We start from the raw sequence: 18,612 nt of genomic DNA on the forward strand, positions 1-18,612 counted from the left end.
TTCAATTGGCTGAAATGGCTGTGACGTCAGAGTGCGTGAATTTCAAGCGGGGCCAAATGTACTTTGGCTAGTAACCATACAACCAATTAAAGGGATCGTATAGTGATGGTCTAAGTTAGTGGGACTGAGTTTAGTTAATTGCTTGATTAACCAATTAGCCTAACTAACGATTCTAGTAAGACCAGATAAATAAAAATCCGAGTAGGAAATTGGTCGAGTTGGGGAATCGAACCAGGTTCTCCGGAGTGCGAGCCGAGCACGCTAACATCTCCACCATGCCAGCTCTTTTTTTTGTATTTATTGCCTGTTTTGACAGATTACAACAGATCACAAACATATGATCTGCGCTGCACTCTCAAACATCAAGCGCGGACATGTGTTTCACTCGCGTGAGAAAATCAAAACTGTTGAGGGAACGCAACTCTCCCATCAACTCGACAACTTTATCGCCAAAACATAGCTCCTTGTACACTTCACGTAGCTTAGACATGTTTTCTTTGAAGTAATCTAGGACAGACCGCGCATCTTCATCGCAGTGTCGTACAGCCATCCTGCTTCGCATAATAGTGTGCAGGCCAAGAAGGAAAATTACATCATATTTATAAAGATCGGCATCAACGTCCAGGAATCGTATCCCATACGGCGTCAAGGGTAAGCTATGGCACGCTGGAGCCCGTCCCAAAAGAACAGCCAGCTCGAGGGTTTGAAATGAACAAAGGCGCGTCTAGTGAATACGGTGTCTTCGTTCACTCCCATCATGCTCTCTTCCCTTCCGGCGAGGTTTAAGTGTCCACCAAGATATGCGAGATAGGCACCTTTCCTTTCCTCAAATACCAATTTACCGACGATAAAGGCATAGAGCCGAACGGACGATGGCATTCAGTGGACTCTGCGGCAGCGTTGCAAGACTGTCGCATTCCACTCTTAAAGGCGAAGCTTAACATCTAACCGCTTACACATCCAACACACATGCATACCAGAGGGGACGGAGAACATCCCGGTGCTGTGGCGCCATATGCTCTTGATCGCTCCGCTCCCGCGTAACATGGACATGGCTTCACATGAAGGCAGACGACAAGCGCAGGTTCGCACGCTTGAGAGGCAGTATGGATATAAAGAGGGCGTCTACTACGTGGACGTCACGGGGCCGTCGCCCACGGGATTCTTCACGGCTGCCGTAGTCCACCGGGGAATGAATGTCGATGGGCTATCTTTTTGCGCCCCAAATTCAACACGAGCGGAGGAAGTCGCAATAGCTCTCGCTCCCGCCCATCCAAAATCGAGAACAGTTATCACAGACTCTCGCCGGGCCTGTGAACATTATCTTGCAGCCGAAATATTCCCTCTTGCTCAGATTTCTTTTATGCGCACAGAAAGACGACACAATAAGACAAGGTAGACAGGACGGAGCGCAAACTTTCAACTGTTTTATTCCGGAAAAAGTACATGACATTTATACCAAAAAGAATGGATAGTCATCAGTGCCACGTGCAAGCCAAAACCCGGGAAAAGCACATAGGAAGGGCACAGGTGACTCACCTATTATGTAATTTATCTAAAAAGGCAAAATCTTTATCATATATTGTCACAGATGGTGCACTGACACATGAACTACCGCTTTTCCTTATATGGTAGGCCTCAGCCAATTCTCGCGCAAGCGTGTCAGTGCTCCTGCACAAGATGCTGGTGCCTTGGAGCGTTGCATCACACAGTTTTCGTGCTGTCTGTTTTTTATCGTTATCTTTTCCACACTCACTGATGTGCGCCGGCAGATGCGAACCGGTACCGTTCTTCAAAGACAAATTGTGTTCCCTTAGCCGCTCATTAACACATCGGCCCGACTGCCCAATGTACACCTTCCCACACTTCAACGGAATTTTGTACACTACCCCTTTTTCACACTTCACAAATTTATTAACATGTTTTATTTTGCAATCTGAATTGCGGCTACCATATGCGAAACTAGACGACACAGAGAAGAGAGTTTCCTTGGGGCCGAGGAAACCACGGGTACCTTAAACTTGTTAGCCACGCGCTTGAGGTTATGAGCCACTTTATGCTGATATGGGATGACCACAGGTTTCACTTTCTTTTTTGCAACTGCAACCATTGTCTGGTTCCTATTCCTTTCTTGTTTGATCTTCTTGAGAAGAGCTTCAGCAACTGAACTCACTACTATCTGGGGAAAGCCTGCCTGTTTTCGCGATCTGATCGTGAAAGCTTTCCTGCGCCATGTGACAACAGGATTTTCTTAGAGATGACTCAAGGCACATCAAAGCGATAGCACGTTTAACAGTTTTCGATTGCTTGGAATCGAAAGGCAACAATTTCTTCTGTGCACGCGGTTGGTACTTCCAGCAAAAGCCTTCGTCCTTAAGGGTTATTTTCAAGTCTAAAAATTGCAAACAGCTGTCATTGGCGAGTTCAAAAGTAAAATTCACTCCTTTGGAGAGTCGTCTAAAATTAGTTAGAATGTCCTCCACGACTTGTGGATAGGTCAAAGGTGATTGTTTCTTCTAAACAATGAAAAAGTCGTCTATATATCTAAAAAGCTTTAGCGTGCCACCGTTTTCAAGCAATTTGTCTTTGAAGAACGGTGCCGGTTCGCACCTGCCGGCGCAAATCAGTGAGTGTGGAAAAGATAACGATAAAAAACAGACAGCACGAAAACTGTGTGATGCAACGCTCCAAGGCACCAGCATCTTGTGCAGGAGCACTGACACGCTTGCGCGAGAATTGGCTGAGGCCTACCATATAAGGAAAAGCGGTAGTTCATGTGTCAGTGCACCATCTGTGACAATTTATGATAAAGATTTTGCCTTTTTAGATAAATTACATAAGAGGTGAGTCACCTGTGCCCTTCCTATGTGCTTTTCCCGGGTTTTGGCTTGCACGTGGCACTGATGACTATCCATTCTTTTTGGTATAAGTGTCATGTACTTTTTCCGGAATAAAACAGTTGAAAGTTTGCGCTCCGTCCTGTCTACCTTGTCTTATTGCGTCGTCTTTCTGTGCACATAAAAGAAATCTGAGCATGAGCCAGCTAGCCCCACAACGCATATTACTGGATTCCCTCTTGCCTCCCAAATTCTAAGACGCGCTCCAGCCGATCTAACTCGCACAAAAGTGATCTGGGCTCCTGGCCACCAGGGTTTACGAGGCAATGAGGCCGCTGATGCGGCCGCTTGAGCGCTCACACACCGGGCTCCTCATCCTAGCTCTCCTGGCTCAGAAGCTCATAAACCGCTTCTGCGGTTCCGCGAAATCCTAATTCATTATTGCGACAGCCACCGTCTCTACCCAGTACCTGCCAAGGGGCTGAGTAAGGCGGAGGAGCGAACTCTGCGGCGCCTGCAGACAGGAACTCTTCTCTGTCCTGCCACAGCAAAACACTTCGATCCGAACACAGATGGGCGCTGCCCGCACTGTGGAGAGATCTGCGATATCTTTCACATGGTGTGGGCATGTACTCAGAATCCTCACCTTCCCCCTTCACCCACCCCCACCCGAGAGGCATGGGAGACTGCCCTCCTCAACTGCTCCACACTGGAGTCTCAAAGGGCTCTAGTAAAGCGGGCGCGAGACAGGGCCTCGTCGTGCGGTGTCCCGGACTAAGGATACCGACCATGTAGCAGGGTTTTTTGGCCCTCAAACTCTCTTTGCATATTAAAGTTTTTCACCACCACCACCAATCAGTGACACGAGCCGCAACACCTCGCTTAAGGCTTCCGCCTCACCGCACTTTAGGTCAACAAAGTGTCCCCCTGAATTTCGAAGCCAAAAGCTTCACTACGAGGGTCGGAGCAAAGCTTCGCGTGAGCCGGTGCACAGATTTGCCAGTTCTGCGCATGCGCGATACCGAGTGACGTCACACACGGTGCAGGTGGCCGCAGCCGTCACCGCCGACTCCGTCGCCTGACCTTTTCACCGCAGCCGCGCGCTACTGCGCATGGGCGCCGCCGCTGCCGCAGCGCGCGCTACTCCTCCTCGTCACCGTTTGACCTTTCGATGCAACCGCGCGCTACTTAAAGAGAAACTGCGACGAGGCTGGGAAACGAACCAGGGCCCTCGGCATTTGAAGCGGAGACGCTACATACCACTTCGCCATGAATGCTCAAAGTTTGAGCATGAATAAAGACGCATTTAGTGAATGCATGGCTCTCATAAATGAAACAAACGAAGAAAATAATAAGAGTGAGTAAAAAATAAAAAAGACAATAATAAAAAAGAAATAAAGAAAGGAAAAGGAAGCATAAGAAACAATACAAATAAGAAAGTAAACAGAAATAAATAATGAAATAAAAATATAAAAATTAAAAAACAATAAACAGTAACAAAAAATCTACCAGAAAAACAACAAAAATAAAAAATTAAATGAAAGAAAATAAAATATGACAAATATAGAAACACAGCCCTGTCGTCAAACCAAGCGTAACTGAAGCTTTTCGCTTATGTATCCAGGCTTAACCGGAGCTAAGCCACTGCCAGTTTTTTGCTAGCATGTAGCTGCTTTTCTCATATGCGCGAGACAGTCCTGCATCTCCTGAGAAACCGCAGTTTCTCTGGACAGCGCCGATGTCGTGCGGTACCTCGGCGACAAGAATACTTTAGAAATTCTTTGCCGCCTCCAGGTGCGGCCGCAGGAGTTCTTTTTCAGTGCGAAAGCACTACTTCACGGAGTCAAATATAACCAAGAATCTTGTGGCCTCCCTGACCTTTAGGGTGAAGCAATCAAATAAGTATGACAGCGACTGGGTTTCGAACCCGCAGCGGACAGAACCGATTGGCTTCGCTGGCCACTGCAAGAAAGGAATACGCTATCACTGTAGCCGATCACACTTCGTGTTAAACTGCAACAATCTTCGGAAATGAAACGCCCGGCCCTGACGAGAGCTTCCGTATCTAGATAATTTTTGGACGTTTGTTCATACTTGGACACAAGCCAGTTTGTGTCCGAGCGAACACGTGCAGCCCACCGTACCTCGAACATTTTAGATCCGGTACTAATCACTTATCCCGCAAGTTTATCACTTATAGCCAAATTACGTGAAATTAGTCAGCACAAAGTTATTCACGCCATCTTTCAGTTTGCTCCTGAGCTGCGCCAGATGCATAAGAAAATATCAAACTTTATGATCGAGACAGTGATGATGATATCATCAATCAGCTTGCAGACTTTTTGCCCGAGTTTTAGCCTACACTACACAATCGTTACGCTACCCGCCTGGCAGCAGAAGCTGCGCGACTATATCGTTGCTAGTCGTCCAGCTGCGACGCTGCCCCTCCCCGGACGCCTGCGTGCGGACCCGGAGGGGCACTGGTCTTCTTCTGGCGGAAATAAAGTTTCTTCACTCACTCTGTTAATGATAATTAGTTGATATTTCCCGACAGGTTCACCGAAGTAACCAACAATTATACACTTCAGCAATACTTTGATTTGAGCTAGTTGGTTGTAGCATTACATGTTTACGCAAAAAGCGTACTGGCGCTTAAAGACGAAGACGAAAAAGGCGCCAGTCCTGTGTTGTTGTGTGCATTGTCTTCGTCTTTTAGCGCCAGTACACTTATTGCGTAAACATTTCATACACCTCAGATGTCCGTCCTTGCCAATAACCACAAACCGTGGTTCACCGTGAAACGGTTAGAAAGGAAGAAAAAGCTCCTTTGCGGAAGGGCAAAATTAAACAAAAGCACCTGCGCTTGGCATAGATATTACGTAGCCGAGGACGCCTACTATACTGCTATTGAACAATCGCTAAACAATCGTTCTTTAGTCTTGAATTGCCCCAAGCCCTTAAAAAGGACCCAAAACATTCTGGCAAATAATAAACCCATCGCACATCCATGCGATTACACTTACCGACACAGTGGGAAAGGTGGTCAGTGGTGCTCAATGTACTGAAACATTTAATGTTTTGTTTTCATCTATGTGTACTGATGAAGCCTGCGCGTCACCACCTTCACCACCTACTACTCTAATTCCCCCTTACCCAGCAGGTCCTTCGCTTATGATAGTAATTTGACTGAGAGAAAATGTGAAGCTCTCGTCACCAGCTGTCCTCGACGAAATCAGCTCGAAACTGTTAAGACACACTAACTTCACCACTGTTTAATACCTGCCAGTGTTGTTCACAAAAGCCATTGCTACAGGAAGCCTACCGAATGCCCGGAAAGTGGGGAAGGTCGTTCCGTTGCACAAATCAGGTGACAAGCAATCTACCCTTAATTATCATCCCATTTCTCTAACTAGTGTCCCTTCTAAAATCATGGAACTTGTCATTTACTTCCAAAATATGAACCATTTGCACAGTAACAAGTTTTTCCATCCTTCACAGCATGCCTTCCGCAAGGGCTTTTCTTGCGATACCCACCTCGCATTTTTCGTTCATGACCTGCATACTAATCTTCATCCTAATATCCAAACCGATCCCACTTTCTTAGATTTTGCAACAACCTTTGACACTGTCGCTCACGCAAGTTTACTTCTGAAGCTAAAGCAACTAAGTTTATATCGTAAAATTATTGCTTGGATCAAAACAAATTTGGTGTGGTTCAGCTCTGGTTCAGCCTGGTTGGTTGCGAAAGCAATACCATGTTATGCTTGGTCACATCCGCTTGGCTTCATTCCGTTTAGCTTGCCTAATCCCAGCTTCTGTACTGGATACAGCTCGTTTAACTGCTTCGGCTTCTCGTCGTTTCTGCAGTCGTTCTTCTCGTCGTTTTTCCGTTTCTTGGGAACGTTGCAACCTTTTTATTGCATTCTTCCCATCTTCCTTGGCTGCCGCCTTAGAGAGAAACTGTTCAGACGCAGTAGAGCAACTAGATTCAGATATAGACTCTTCGTCGGTGACTTCCATGGCGAGACTCCTCGAGGAGCGCGGCACGACCGGCTGCTCCTGGCTCCGGTGGAGAGAGCAAGCTGACGTCACGCGTCGCCATAGCAATGGAGAGGCTGACGTCACACCATCTGTTAGGCAACTCCGCGGCGCTGCGCGGAACCGCCACCGGCCCGCGCCTTCGTGGCGCTGCAGTCGCACCCAGCTTCACTTCTCAACTAACCGGTTAGGGGAACGGGCTGGACGAAGTACGCGGTGCAGCGTTGGCGTGTTTTGCGGGTGCTCGTTCACGGCGGATTTCAGCAAGCATGCCACCTACGGAGATTTAGTCTTCGCCGCATGTGTTAACATCAGCAAACGATGCCGACGTGCTGCGTTCCGGGCTGCAAAAGCGGCTACCGGAACGATGTTAACAGTTCGGAGCGCCATTTTTTCTGTGCCCCAAGCAATGAGACGCTTCGCTCGGCGTGGAACAGAGCGATTCCTCGTGCCGACCGGGAACTCTCTGCAAAATCCTTAAGGGACAGACAGTTGAGGTGCCACGAGGCAAGTGGACGCTTGCCGAGGGTGCGGTGCCGAAATTGTTCCCGAACCGTCCTTCGTACCTTTCGAAGCCGCCGGAAAAAAAAAACGAAAACGAAGGGAGCAAAACACTGCACAAGCAGGTCTCACGAGGTCACCTTCAAGTGGCGGTCAATGTGAAGACGCAGAAAAAATGCAAATCGTTTGTAGCTCAGGTTCCGGTCTGGGAGCTTTGAAGGAAGTCACTTTAAGTGATATGGAAGGCGTTCGGTTACCGTCGTTGTGGCGGATGCTGAGTCTCGAGGACGCCAATGGCAAATATGTCGTGTTTTTCACTCTGAAAACACAACAAAGGCTCCCGCAAATTGAAAAATGCTTCGCAGTGGGGACTGACAACAATGCCACGGCAAGTGCTCTCGGCCGTGTGGTCGCGGCATTCAAGAGCGTTAACATCCGCACATTGGATGACCTAGCGGCTCTAATAGAGAGAGTTGACGAGCTCAATGTCTGTCCGGGGCTAAGAGCACTGAAAGTTACAAGCTTTCCACGCAGGTGCAAGGTACTTTTTTCTGAAGCGATGTGCAAGCCATGCCAAAAGAAAATGAAAGAGCTGAAAATGCAGATGCTTCAGAAGCAAAAAAAGGCGTCGCACAGACAGAAAAGGATAAAAAATCTTCAAAAAAAAGCACTAAGAGCCGCATCTGCAAGAGTTTCTTTCATGGCCGAGGTGGATAAACTAAAGAAGCAGCTAGCAGGCCAAGAATCTGCGGCGATTGAGGAGGCACTGACCTCACTACCACCAGTCCAGCAACTTGCATTTCGGACGTCACTGCAGCAGGTGAAAGCAAAGGGCCCTCGAGGTGTCCGATACTCAAGGATGTGGGTAATGAACTGCCTCCTTCTTCGTATCGCAAGCCCAAAAGCTTACAACCTTCTGCGAAGCACGAAGCTGCTTCCCCTTCCAACGACCAGCCGCCTAAACCAAATTCTTTCTGGTGTACCTTGTGATTATGGGTACAACGAGGTTGCGCTTGAGTCCATCAAGGCCTTTTTCAAAGATGTACGTCCTGTGGAGCGGTGCGGCACTCTTGTATTGGACGAGATCAAATTGCGGGAGACGGTCGATTTTAACAAATCAACGTTGAAGTTTGATGGATGGAAGTCTGAACTCAACAGAAAAGGAGAGTGTTAAGAATAACACAAAGCTGTTTGCCTCTCAAATGACGACCGAATCTCTTCGAGTGACGCTAATGTCAGTCCTCGACATCGTAACTTGGCTACATGACAAGGGCGTCAGATATGTGTTGACTGCGAAGCTGAACCAGGACCCGTTAGAGGTAACCCTTATCGTGTTTCTTTGTTTTGAAATTACCATGTTTTGGCGACTGTGTCCAAAGACTGACCTCTTCTTTTTTGTAGCGCTTCTTTGGCGTGGTGAGAAGCTTCGGTGGTGATGAAGACCACCCTACAATCACACACTTTGGGCAAATTTTCAGGCTCCTGAGCCTTTACACACCATTAAAAATGGCACTGAAAGGCAACTGCTCCGGAGATGCTGATCCGGTTCTTGTGACTGTGGAGCAGACCCTTAGCAAAAAGAAGTTGGAGGCTTTGTCCCGAAAAGAAGATCGTCAGCGGAAGCTCGCCGCAATTATTAGCCAGATTGACCTGCAGGAGGAGGCAGACGCTGATTCCCTCCAACAGAGCGACAGCCGCCCTTTTGCATCTACACCTGTTCTCCACTATCTTGGCGGCTACGTTGCTAAGAAGTCTGCGAAGATGACGGACTGCAGTGACTGCCATGCTACTTTGGTAGCTGCATCAGATGTTCCACCGGCAGCCATTCTCACCGAACTTAGGTCATATGTGCCTGGCGCTCTGGAGAACCCCTCAGGAGCCCTAACTTGTATGTTGTCAGGAACTGAATGTATTATAGAGCGGCAAACAGAGTCTAACAAGGTGTTTGGTGACTTGTTCTGGACCATCCTAGGAGAGCTGTCAGAGAATACGCTCAGTCGTGTTGGGTGCCCAATGCACTTTCAGGAACTCAGTGCACGCATCATTCAGTTTTATTTAGCCACGCGCATGCATTTTTATGCTAGGTTCCTGGAGCAGCGGCGGGGATCCAGCCTTGAAGTAAAGGCAGCGAGGAAACGTGCCAAGCTGCTTTAGGTGTAAATGGCCCACGTGGGCTCAAATCATTTGGCCTAGATTATTTCCCTTATGATAAGGTTTATCTTAGTTATATACGTGGGCCATACGGTTGTTTTTTACTTCATTTTCTTTAATAAAATGTTCGCTGATTCACAACAAAGTTGTGCTCTTATTTTTGTGGGTCGCACATTTTTCTTACAATGTGGTCTATAACTGCTCCAGATCAAAGTGATTAGGCCACAGCACAAGACCCAGAAATCGCGCCGCGACTTCTGAGCTCTGCAATTGGCCCTGAATTGGTATCGGCATAAACAAGCGAACATGTGCTGGGAACACATTTGCTTCTGCCGCACGGGGACGCGAGACCAGCCCGTAAAGCATGAAGGATGGACCGACTAAGAGAGCTTCAGCGCTGTCAGAGAATACGCTCAGTCGTGTCAGGTTATGCCTGCACTTTCAGGACCCCGGTGCACGCGTCATTAAATTTGATTTAGCGACACGAGTGCATTTTTTGCTAGGTACCTGGAACAGCGCCAGGGATTTAGTCTTCCAGTAAAAGCAACGAGGAAACGTGACAAGCACCTGTATGTGGATACTGATTTTGCCTACTATCACAAATACCACAAGGAACAACGCGAGCGAGCGTGAAACGCACACAAGCTGCTCGTCTGCACGAACGCTAGGCTACGGCGGGGCGTCTGCTGTGGAGCTGGATGGAGCGGCGCCGCCATCTGGCGGCGGGCAAGGGAGTGGAGACACCGGCAGTAAGGGCGCAGGCGGAGAGTTTGACAACTGAAGCTTTGACAACTGAAGGAGACGTCGCCGCGCCGCGGCGACGTCTCCTCAAGGAGCAGGGGGGTCCACGGACCACGCGACGAGCGGTTAGACCTGGCGTATTATTGCTTACGCAATAAAACCACCCCCGTTTTTTTCGTTGACAACCACTAGTCTACCTCCCAGGTGTCCCACAAGGCTCTGTCCTTGGTCCTCTCTAATCTGTATTAACGATTTAACAAAGCATTTAGCATGTAACCTTTGCATGTTTGCGGGTAATTGCGTTATCTATCGCACAGTAACTAACATAACCCATCAAGTAGCTCTTCAAAATGATCTTAATACCGCTCATTGCTGTAGCGACCAATGGTTCATGAAGCTCAAACTTGTTCAAACAAGTTCAAACTTGGCTTCTCCCACCGACGCCAACTTCCCATCCTTTTTAGGTACGCTATCCACAATTCTGCTATCGAACTTGTACAAGCTTATGTATACCTTGGCGTAACCTTAAGCAGTGACCTTTCCTGGCGCACTCATAACACTAAAGTCATATCATCGGCAAACCGATCTCTTGGATTTCTGAAACGTCACTTACGTCATGCACTGCCACACGCGAAACTACTCGCCAAATAAACAGTGGACACCTCAATCGGGATTTAGGCTACGTGGCGGTAGTGACGGATGTGCGCTGCATGCGTTGGCATTGAAAACGTAGCGCCAGAAACGCGGCGCTGAAGTCAGGCCGTTGGCGTAGAGACCTTTTTACGCTCCGATCATTTTAAGGAAAGTAAGTGTGCACGCCTTAATCGAGCTTATAGGTAAGTGGGGTGATGAGAGAGAGATGTGGGCTGTATGCTTTAGCGCTGACAACAATGAGCGAACTCTCGCGATCAACCATTAACTACCCCTTCCAGCGTGGCACTGTGGGCGGGGACTTCAATGTAGAAATGAAGACAAACCCTTACCACTCAGCCACCGCAGTTGCTCAGTGGTTATGGTGCTCGGCTGCTGACCCAAAAGACGCGGGTTCGATCCCGGCTTGAGGAAGGAATATGTGTGAAAAATAAAGGCGCTTCTACTGAATGCATGGATTTCATAAATAAAAAAATCTCTGCCTCTCCCGTAACCGAGAGTAGAGTGAGCATGAAATGTTTACGGGCCTAATGTCATCTCGGTGGACACCCGAACCGCACCGTACAGGAAGGGAGGAACGCCACCACCCGTTCAGCGCGATGCCTTGCCATTTGGTTTTTTGAGGAAAGGAAATGGCGCAGTAATTCTCTGCCATCTCGGTGGACACCCGAACCGTACCGTAAAGCAAGGGAGGAACGCCACCACCCGTTCGGCGCGATGCCTTGCCCTTTGAACGCAGCGCTTCTCCCCCGGGCCCCTGTGCACCTGCGCAGCTTTGCTTCGATGCGCGAAGCCCCTAAGAGATCACGTACGACAACGAAGTGTACGTGGCATTTATGTGCTTTTTGCAGGCGTTATTAGAAATCGGAAATTATAATTCCGTGCATTATCAAACGCACAGCGCGACTGATATCTTGATAAACATTGAGAAGGCACTGGCAGCAGTTATTTTTTGTGACTCGTTTGGAGACCAACCGTTGCTTGCATGCCGGTCGCGTAGGAGGGCTTAGAGAGTCTCGTTAAATCTCGTTAAGTCTCGTACGGTGCCCGGATGTTCTCGTTTCAGAGCCCGGATGACTGGAATTCAGTGCCCGGATGATTCGATTTCAGTGCCCGGATGACTCGGTTTCAGTGCCCGGATGAGTGGATTTCAGTGCCCGGATGAGTGGATTTCAATGCCCGGATGAGTGGATCTCGGTCTCGGCGTGACGTCACCACACTGCCGACAACGGGGGCTAAAAGCATTTCATGCTTAAAAGTTGTCTGCAATTGTGCATACATGTCTTGCTCGAATTCTTTGTCTCTATCTATCGAAAAGCTCGAACAGCTGATGTGCTGCGCTCAAAGTTGGCATTAGGAAGTAACGTAATCGTCGTCAATATTTTTCCCCGAACAGCTATCATCTGGAAGTGCCTTTCCGACGTCACTGCTGCCACAACCTGCCCATCGAAGTTTGCGAAGAGTGCTCCTAATTACATTCAAAAATTGTGACCTTCACTTATGATATGCAACCCACCCCTTATGTAATACCACGAAATGAGTCTTTCAGGCGATAAAACGAAACGAGGCGAAACTCCGCGCTGTGAATTGCACTTCACCGCCTTCATCAACTTCAATCTGCGGCGTGAACAGATCATATGAGCTTAACCTCGACGAGAGATTAACCCTAGTCTAATATTGCCACGTATCATTGTAGTGTTTGTTCGTTCACGCTCAAAGCTGCAGGAAAGGGCTGTTATCATTTTTGTTCGTGACGCGAGAAGCGACCAGTCTAATCTCGATTGATCGCAGCCATGAAAGGCTGCATCTAGGTTTTCCCAGATTATTGTAGATGATCTTGTCCTGCTATCTGGAAGTTTCCTTGCCGGCTTTAAATTGAGCGATGCCGCGAGCAGCGGACATTTCGTAGTTCGACGATTGACGAGCACGCTTGTTGCTTTCGCCGCCACCGAGTGATTCAGTTCTTTTGTGGGCGCAAGTCAGCCCAAATAAAGAGCTTCGTTTCCAAGACTGGTTGGTGTCTTCCTGACCGCTGGACTGCCGTCACTAAAACGTGACATCTGGTGGAGGTACGGGGTAGCCTTCCAGGTACCGGACAACCCCTACAAGTCGTGACGCCAGCCCTTTGAATTATCCACCGGAGGACCTGACTCCAGTCTACCACGCAGCCTCTGGAGCCTCCAGCCATGACTTACGCCGCAGCAGTGCGCCGTCCTGTACCTCGACGACGGGACCCAAGCCCCTATCGCCCTTAGCCAGCTGCGCTGGAGCGTCGCCCTCTCGCCGCAACTCGCCCGTCCTACGAGCGTCGTACACGGCCGAGGAAATGCGCCGAGTGGAGAACACCCGACCAGCGCCGCCCACAATGCTTCCACTGCGGAGAAGCCGGTCACATTCTCCGGTACTGCCCATACAGGAGAATGGGCATCCGAGGGTTCCATTACGACGCCCCACGACCCCGACCCGGCCAGCGACCAGTAGAAATCGAGGATTTTTTGCGTCGGGAAGGATACTCATCGCCGAGCCGCCTATCGCGTTCTCCGAAGCCGTCGTCACCGCGCTAAGTATCTCCTAGCCGAGGCTACGCAATGCGTGGACGCTTCCCCAGCCCCCGAAGGTTAAACTGAATAAAGCAGCCTCTGGAGGTGAGGTTGCTTCTGAGCGCAAGAACTAAGATCCTCTATCGACGAAAACAGAAGACCATGCCCCCTACGACGTCGACGAACCCTACGACAACGACGACCCCTACGACGACGACGACCCCTACGACGACGACGACCCCTACGACGACGACGACCCCTACGACGACGACGACCCCTACGACGACGACGACAAAAACGACGACAAAAACGACGACCACACCGACGACGACGACGACACGGCCAGACTTGAAGCTTTTACCGCTGCCCTTACACCTTATTAGTATTCTCCGTGTTTAATTACATTATAAAGCATCTAGACGATGCTTATTTCGTAGGGGGGTATTGCCACGTATCATTGTAGTGTTTGTTCGTTCACGCTCAAAGCTGCAGGAAAGGGCTGTTATCATTTTTGTTCGTGACGCGAGAAGCGACCAGTCTAATCTCGATTGATCGCAGCCATGAAAGGCTGCATCTAGGTTTTCCCAGATTACTGTAGATGATCTTGTCCTGCTATCTGGAAGTTTCCTTGCCGGCTTTAAATTGAGCGATGCCGCGAGCAGCGGGCATTTCGTAGTTCGACGATTGACGAGCACGCTTGTTGCTTTCGCCGCCACCGAGTGATTCAGTTCTTTTGTGGGCGCAAGTCAGCCCAAATAAAGAGCTTCGTTTCCAAGACTGGTTGGTGTCTTCCTGACCGCTGGACTGCCGTCACTACAACGTGACAATATCGTCGCCGGACGTGCCCACCAAAACAAAACCAGAGTTCGCCAGGCTAAACACATGCTCTCCCACATGTACTCAGCTAGACGGCTTCAATACCATACCACTTATTAAGGCGAAAGCCTTTTATGGCTCATACTCGCGGTGTCCTTCCGTGCGCTGGAATCGTGCCAACTGTGGCTTGTCCTCTCCGCAGCGGCGCAACCTCCTCCCCCCCCCTTAGCAACCGGAGCGCCGGTGAGGAGCGCAGCTGTGCATAGCAACCGTGACGTCACACAGTAGCGGGAGAACGGGCGCGCGCGCGTTGGCGATGGCAGCTGCACCGCCGCTTCTTCGCCAGACGTCTCGTTGCAGTCGAGTGAGCGAGACACATGGCTCCGAAGCGGCCCAGTGATTCCGCGCCAAGCGGTACGGGGAAGCGGCAGCGTTCGCCGGATTCCCCCAACACCAAACGCCCGAAGAACAAGGAGGGAATGCGCATGCGACAACTGAACATGTCATCAGATGCGAAAGCAAGGGAGGCCGAACGGACGAGGCTTTTGCAAAGCATACTTTGCAATTTCCAAAGTGTCTTCGGTAATTTTTTATCTAACCGCTCGTCGCGTGGTCCTGACCCCCCTGCTCCTTGAGGAGCCGCCGCCGCGCCTAACAGATGGTGTGACGTCAGCCTCTCCGATGCTATGGCGACGCTTGACGTCAGCTTGCTCTCTCCACCGCAACCAGCCAGGAGGAGCCGGTCGTGGCGGGCTCCTCGAGGAGTCTCGCCATGGAAGTCACCGACGAAGAGTCTATATCTGAATCTAGTTGCTCTGCTGCTTCTTTACAGTTTCTCTCTAAGGCGACAGCCAAGCAAGATGGAAAGAATGCAAGAAAAAGGTTGCAACGTGCCCAAGAAACGGAAAAACGACGAGAAGAACGACTGCGGAAACGACGAGAAGCCGAAGCAGCTAAACGAGCTGTATCCAGTACAGAAGCTAAGATTATGCAAGCTAAACAGAATGAAGCCAAGCGGATATGACCTAGCATAACGTTGTATTGCTTTCGCAACCAACCAGGTTTCACCAGAGCTAAACCGCACCAATTTTTTGTTTACTCTATGTTACACAGGGGCCAGAGAAAAAAAAATTGGAAAGTGGGAAAATTGGTTTTTGAGGAAAGGAAATCGCAGTATCTTTCCCATTTCTCGCCTGACGCCGCCACCAGTTTTTTAATGCCATAATTTTCTACTCAAGTCGCTTTTGATACGCATGTGAAGATACAAGGTTGGTGAAGGGTTCTTAGGGCAATGGTCCCTCCTTTTCCTTGCCGATTTAAAAAACGAAGTGAGTGAGCAGTGGTATCACAGCATTAGATCAGTCGACTATTGCTGACCTCCTGTGTTTTAAGAGTCAGAAGAGACAAAATTGCTCTTGGTGCCGCGCAGTGCCAGTAAACGCAAGGACAATGAAATGAGCATTACGTGTAATTATTTATTTTAGAAAATCAATTTGAGAAAATCAGTGCTTTGGTATCTAGTGCAAATATACCATAAGCTTTATCGGAGCACTGTAATTTCGACAATATATATCTATCAGTTTGCCTTTGTGCGCTTTTACGTCTATTGGGAAGGTCAAATGGCAATGCAAAGGTAACACTTGAAACGCGATTTCAAGGAATTTCTTCAAAGCAATCGAGTGGCGCAGTGTGAAAAGAGGCATGTAAGCCAATGCGCTGTCTGCTGCTCGGTCGCAAAAAATTTGAGCAGAGGATTTTAGTACGTGCCAACACTCTAAATTTCGTTACTTCCCAACAAAACTGCATGACAGCTTTGAGGGCGGGAATATATTAGGGGTAAAAATGTGGGAGGGCAGCCAGTGGTGCCAGTCTGGTTCGATTAACGTTACTGCGCATGCGCCGACAAGAGTGAAAACAGCTCTAAATATCCTAAATATACGCTCTTCCCCGACCCTCTGATGTTTCCCGAATCCAGTCACAGTCGTGCGCTATTTACGCTTCCTCACAGTGACGCCATGTTAATGCGGGGCTGGGGTGCGCCCTGATTAGACTTTGCAACCGTTTTTTTCACCTTTCCAGCTCTCAAAGCAAAGAGAAAAAAAATATCCGCAATGCCGAGGGCACACTTACGAGGTTGTTCATGTTTGGAATGAGCGGGAAGCTAGTGTCTCCAGTGCTCTTGCGACGCGAACGCCGGCGTTTTTATAGACGCGGCGGCCGCTTCGGCGTGATGCAGAGGCGGGGCCTCGTGTTGTGAGTTATCACTTTGCATCCTTCTCCTCTGGAAGCCCATGAACCCGGAGACCCCCTCCGCTGTGACAGATACCCCTGAAGGCTTCTGGGTCAATCGCCACATCGTGAAACGGAGCGGGGACGAAGCCAAAGCGAGCCGTGGCGAGTCCCAGCTGATAGCAGTGCCAGGGCGGAGCCTCGTGACGTGGCGGCGGCCGGCCCCAAAAACTGAGCAACAGCAAATGTTCGGCGCGTTGCTGAGGCGGTCGCAAGCCCTCGCTGCAAAGAGTGCGAAGCGGCCCTTCCGATCACTCGGGACAACAGCGTCATTCGCAGACGAGCAAAAGCGAAATATCTGCTTGGGGGCAACAAAGAAAGCGCCATCCAAGGTTGGTTCGTGAGAAACCTCGCTGCCGCCGCCTGCGGCCTGCTCAGCACCACACAACCCGCGATAGGATCTCGCAGCGCGGACAGGCAATTATCCGGGCCGCTCTGTCCTCGTGTGCATTGGAAACGGCGCAGCGACGACAGGACCGGTTGCAAGTGGCGCCTGGGGCCGCACAGTAGTGCCGTGCACGGGATGCAGACTACGCAGTGGCTTTAAGGCTGCGCATCAGCACGAGCAGCGATTGCTTACTGACGTCTACGCCGCATGTTTGACGCCTGCCAAAGCCTTCATGCACCTTGCGGAGGCGGTTGATTCAGGACGTCGTCACTTGGATCGTTCTGCGCTCACACACCGAGTAGTTCGACATGTTTTTCTTTCTCCTTTGCCTGCACCAGATCCCACTGCAGCTAAGAAAACAATCTATTTATCGCATTGATGCGAGGCAGCTTTTGCCCATCGTAGAAACGCACGGAGGCCACGTACCACAAGCAGGCATCCCACATGCGCTTCCGAAATCTAGGGTGGAGCACAGTGCTCTTCCCTCCAGCTGCACGCTAATGACGAGCCCTTCTGTTGCATCCACACTGCGGCCACAAATTGTCGATAAGGAACGCATCAGAAGCCTGACGCTTATTAATTTGTTTCTCCGTGTTTTCTGCTAGCCACAGTGCCAATAATCATCCCAACTCAGTCATTCCTCATGTATCATTAGGCGGCCATTAGGCGGTCAAGGAGCTGCTGAGCTAGTATCGCCGCCGGCAGCGCTGCGGTTTCGCGACAGTGTCCCCTCGTGACTGGCCGCAGCCCCGGTCATTAACTGTCGCGGGTCCTAGTGGCTGCCCTCGATCTTGTGGCCTTTCCTCGCGAATGGAATCATCATTTTAATGCGATGGCTGTGCCGCTTCATCAAAACTTATCTGCACGATTGTGTCATCCAACAAAGGTAATAGGCGAAAGTGATTGAGTTAGTGCGTCATGACATTTGCTGTGGGAAAAATTTGGTTCATGAGTTCTAATTATTTAATTAATTACACCCGAAAATTACACTTGGACGTCGAAATAGCAGTGGACGTTGGTATGGTACATGGGGGTCAAAATAGAAACGGATGTCGATGTAGTATGGGGACGCTTTGCTTTCACGGTGCTCCACTGTTCAATTAATCGTTTATTTCAGTATGTAAAGTCAGCACTTGGCACGAGGCAAAAAGCAACCTCTGCTAAAAGGCAAATACAAGTGCGCTTATGACGAACAAGGTTGACTGAAACAGATATCTAGCAAATGGCAGCAATAATTATTACCAAAAGACAGTGCGGCTATTATAACACAGAGTGGCACAGTACACGCAGATACTTGGCAGCACTGTGGCACAGATTACTGAATAAAGCTTTTCCGGATGGCCGACAAAGCATAATATTCACTGGGTCACTGAATGACGCATTGAGGAACCTCGGCACAATATACCTTAACATACCAAATCCATAGTTAGTTCTGCATCTTGGTAGCGCAAACCTACACTACAATCTGATGTATGATGAGTGGAGACATGTAATTGGTACAATTTGAGAAATAAATGAATCACCTTTCTTTATCACTGTTTTATCACTTCGTGAAGCTTATAAGATGGCTCGCAATAAAGTCACTGCTGTGCTTAGAGGTGCCAGGCGAAATCACTTCCAGGGTAAATTTTCTGAATATAGAAATAACCCGTCCAAGACT

At 49.3% G+C, this 18,612-nt stretch overlaps 1 pseudogene; it reads right to left on the reverse strand.

Annotated features, from left to right (window-relative positions):
* Positions 1-7,629: 7,629 nt before the first annotated feature.
* Positions 7,630-18,612, reverse strand: part of LOC149345851 (uncharacterized) — a 38,594-nt pseudogene continuing 27,611 nt past the window's right edge.

This window comes from Amblyomma mixtum, chromosome 4 (assembly GCF_055824585.1).
Source record: "Amblyomma mixtum isolate Tamu chromosome 4, ASM5582458v1, whole genome shotgun sequence".
Lineage (NCBI taxonomy): Eukaryota > Metazoa > Arthropoda > Arachnida > Ixodida > Ixodidae > Amblyomma > Amblyomma mixtum.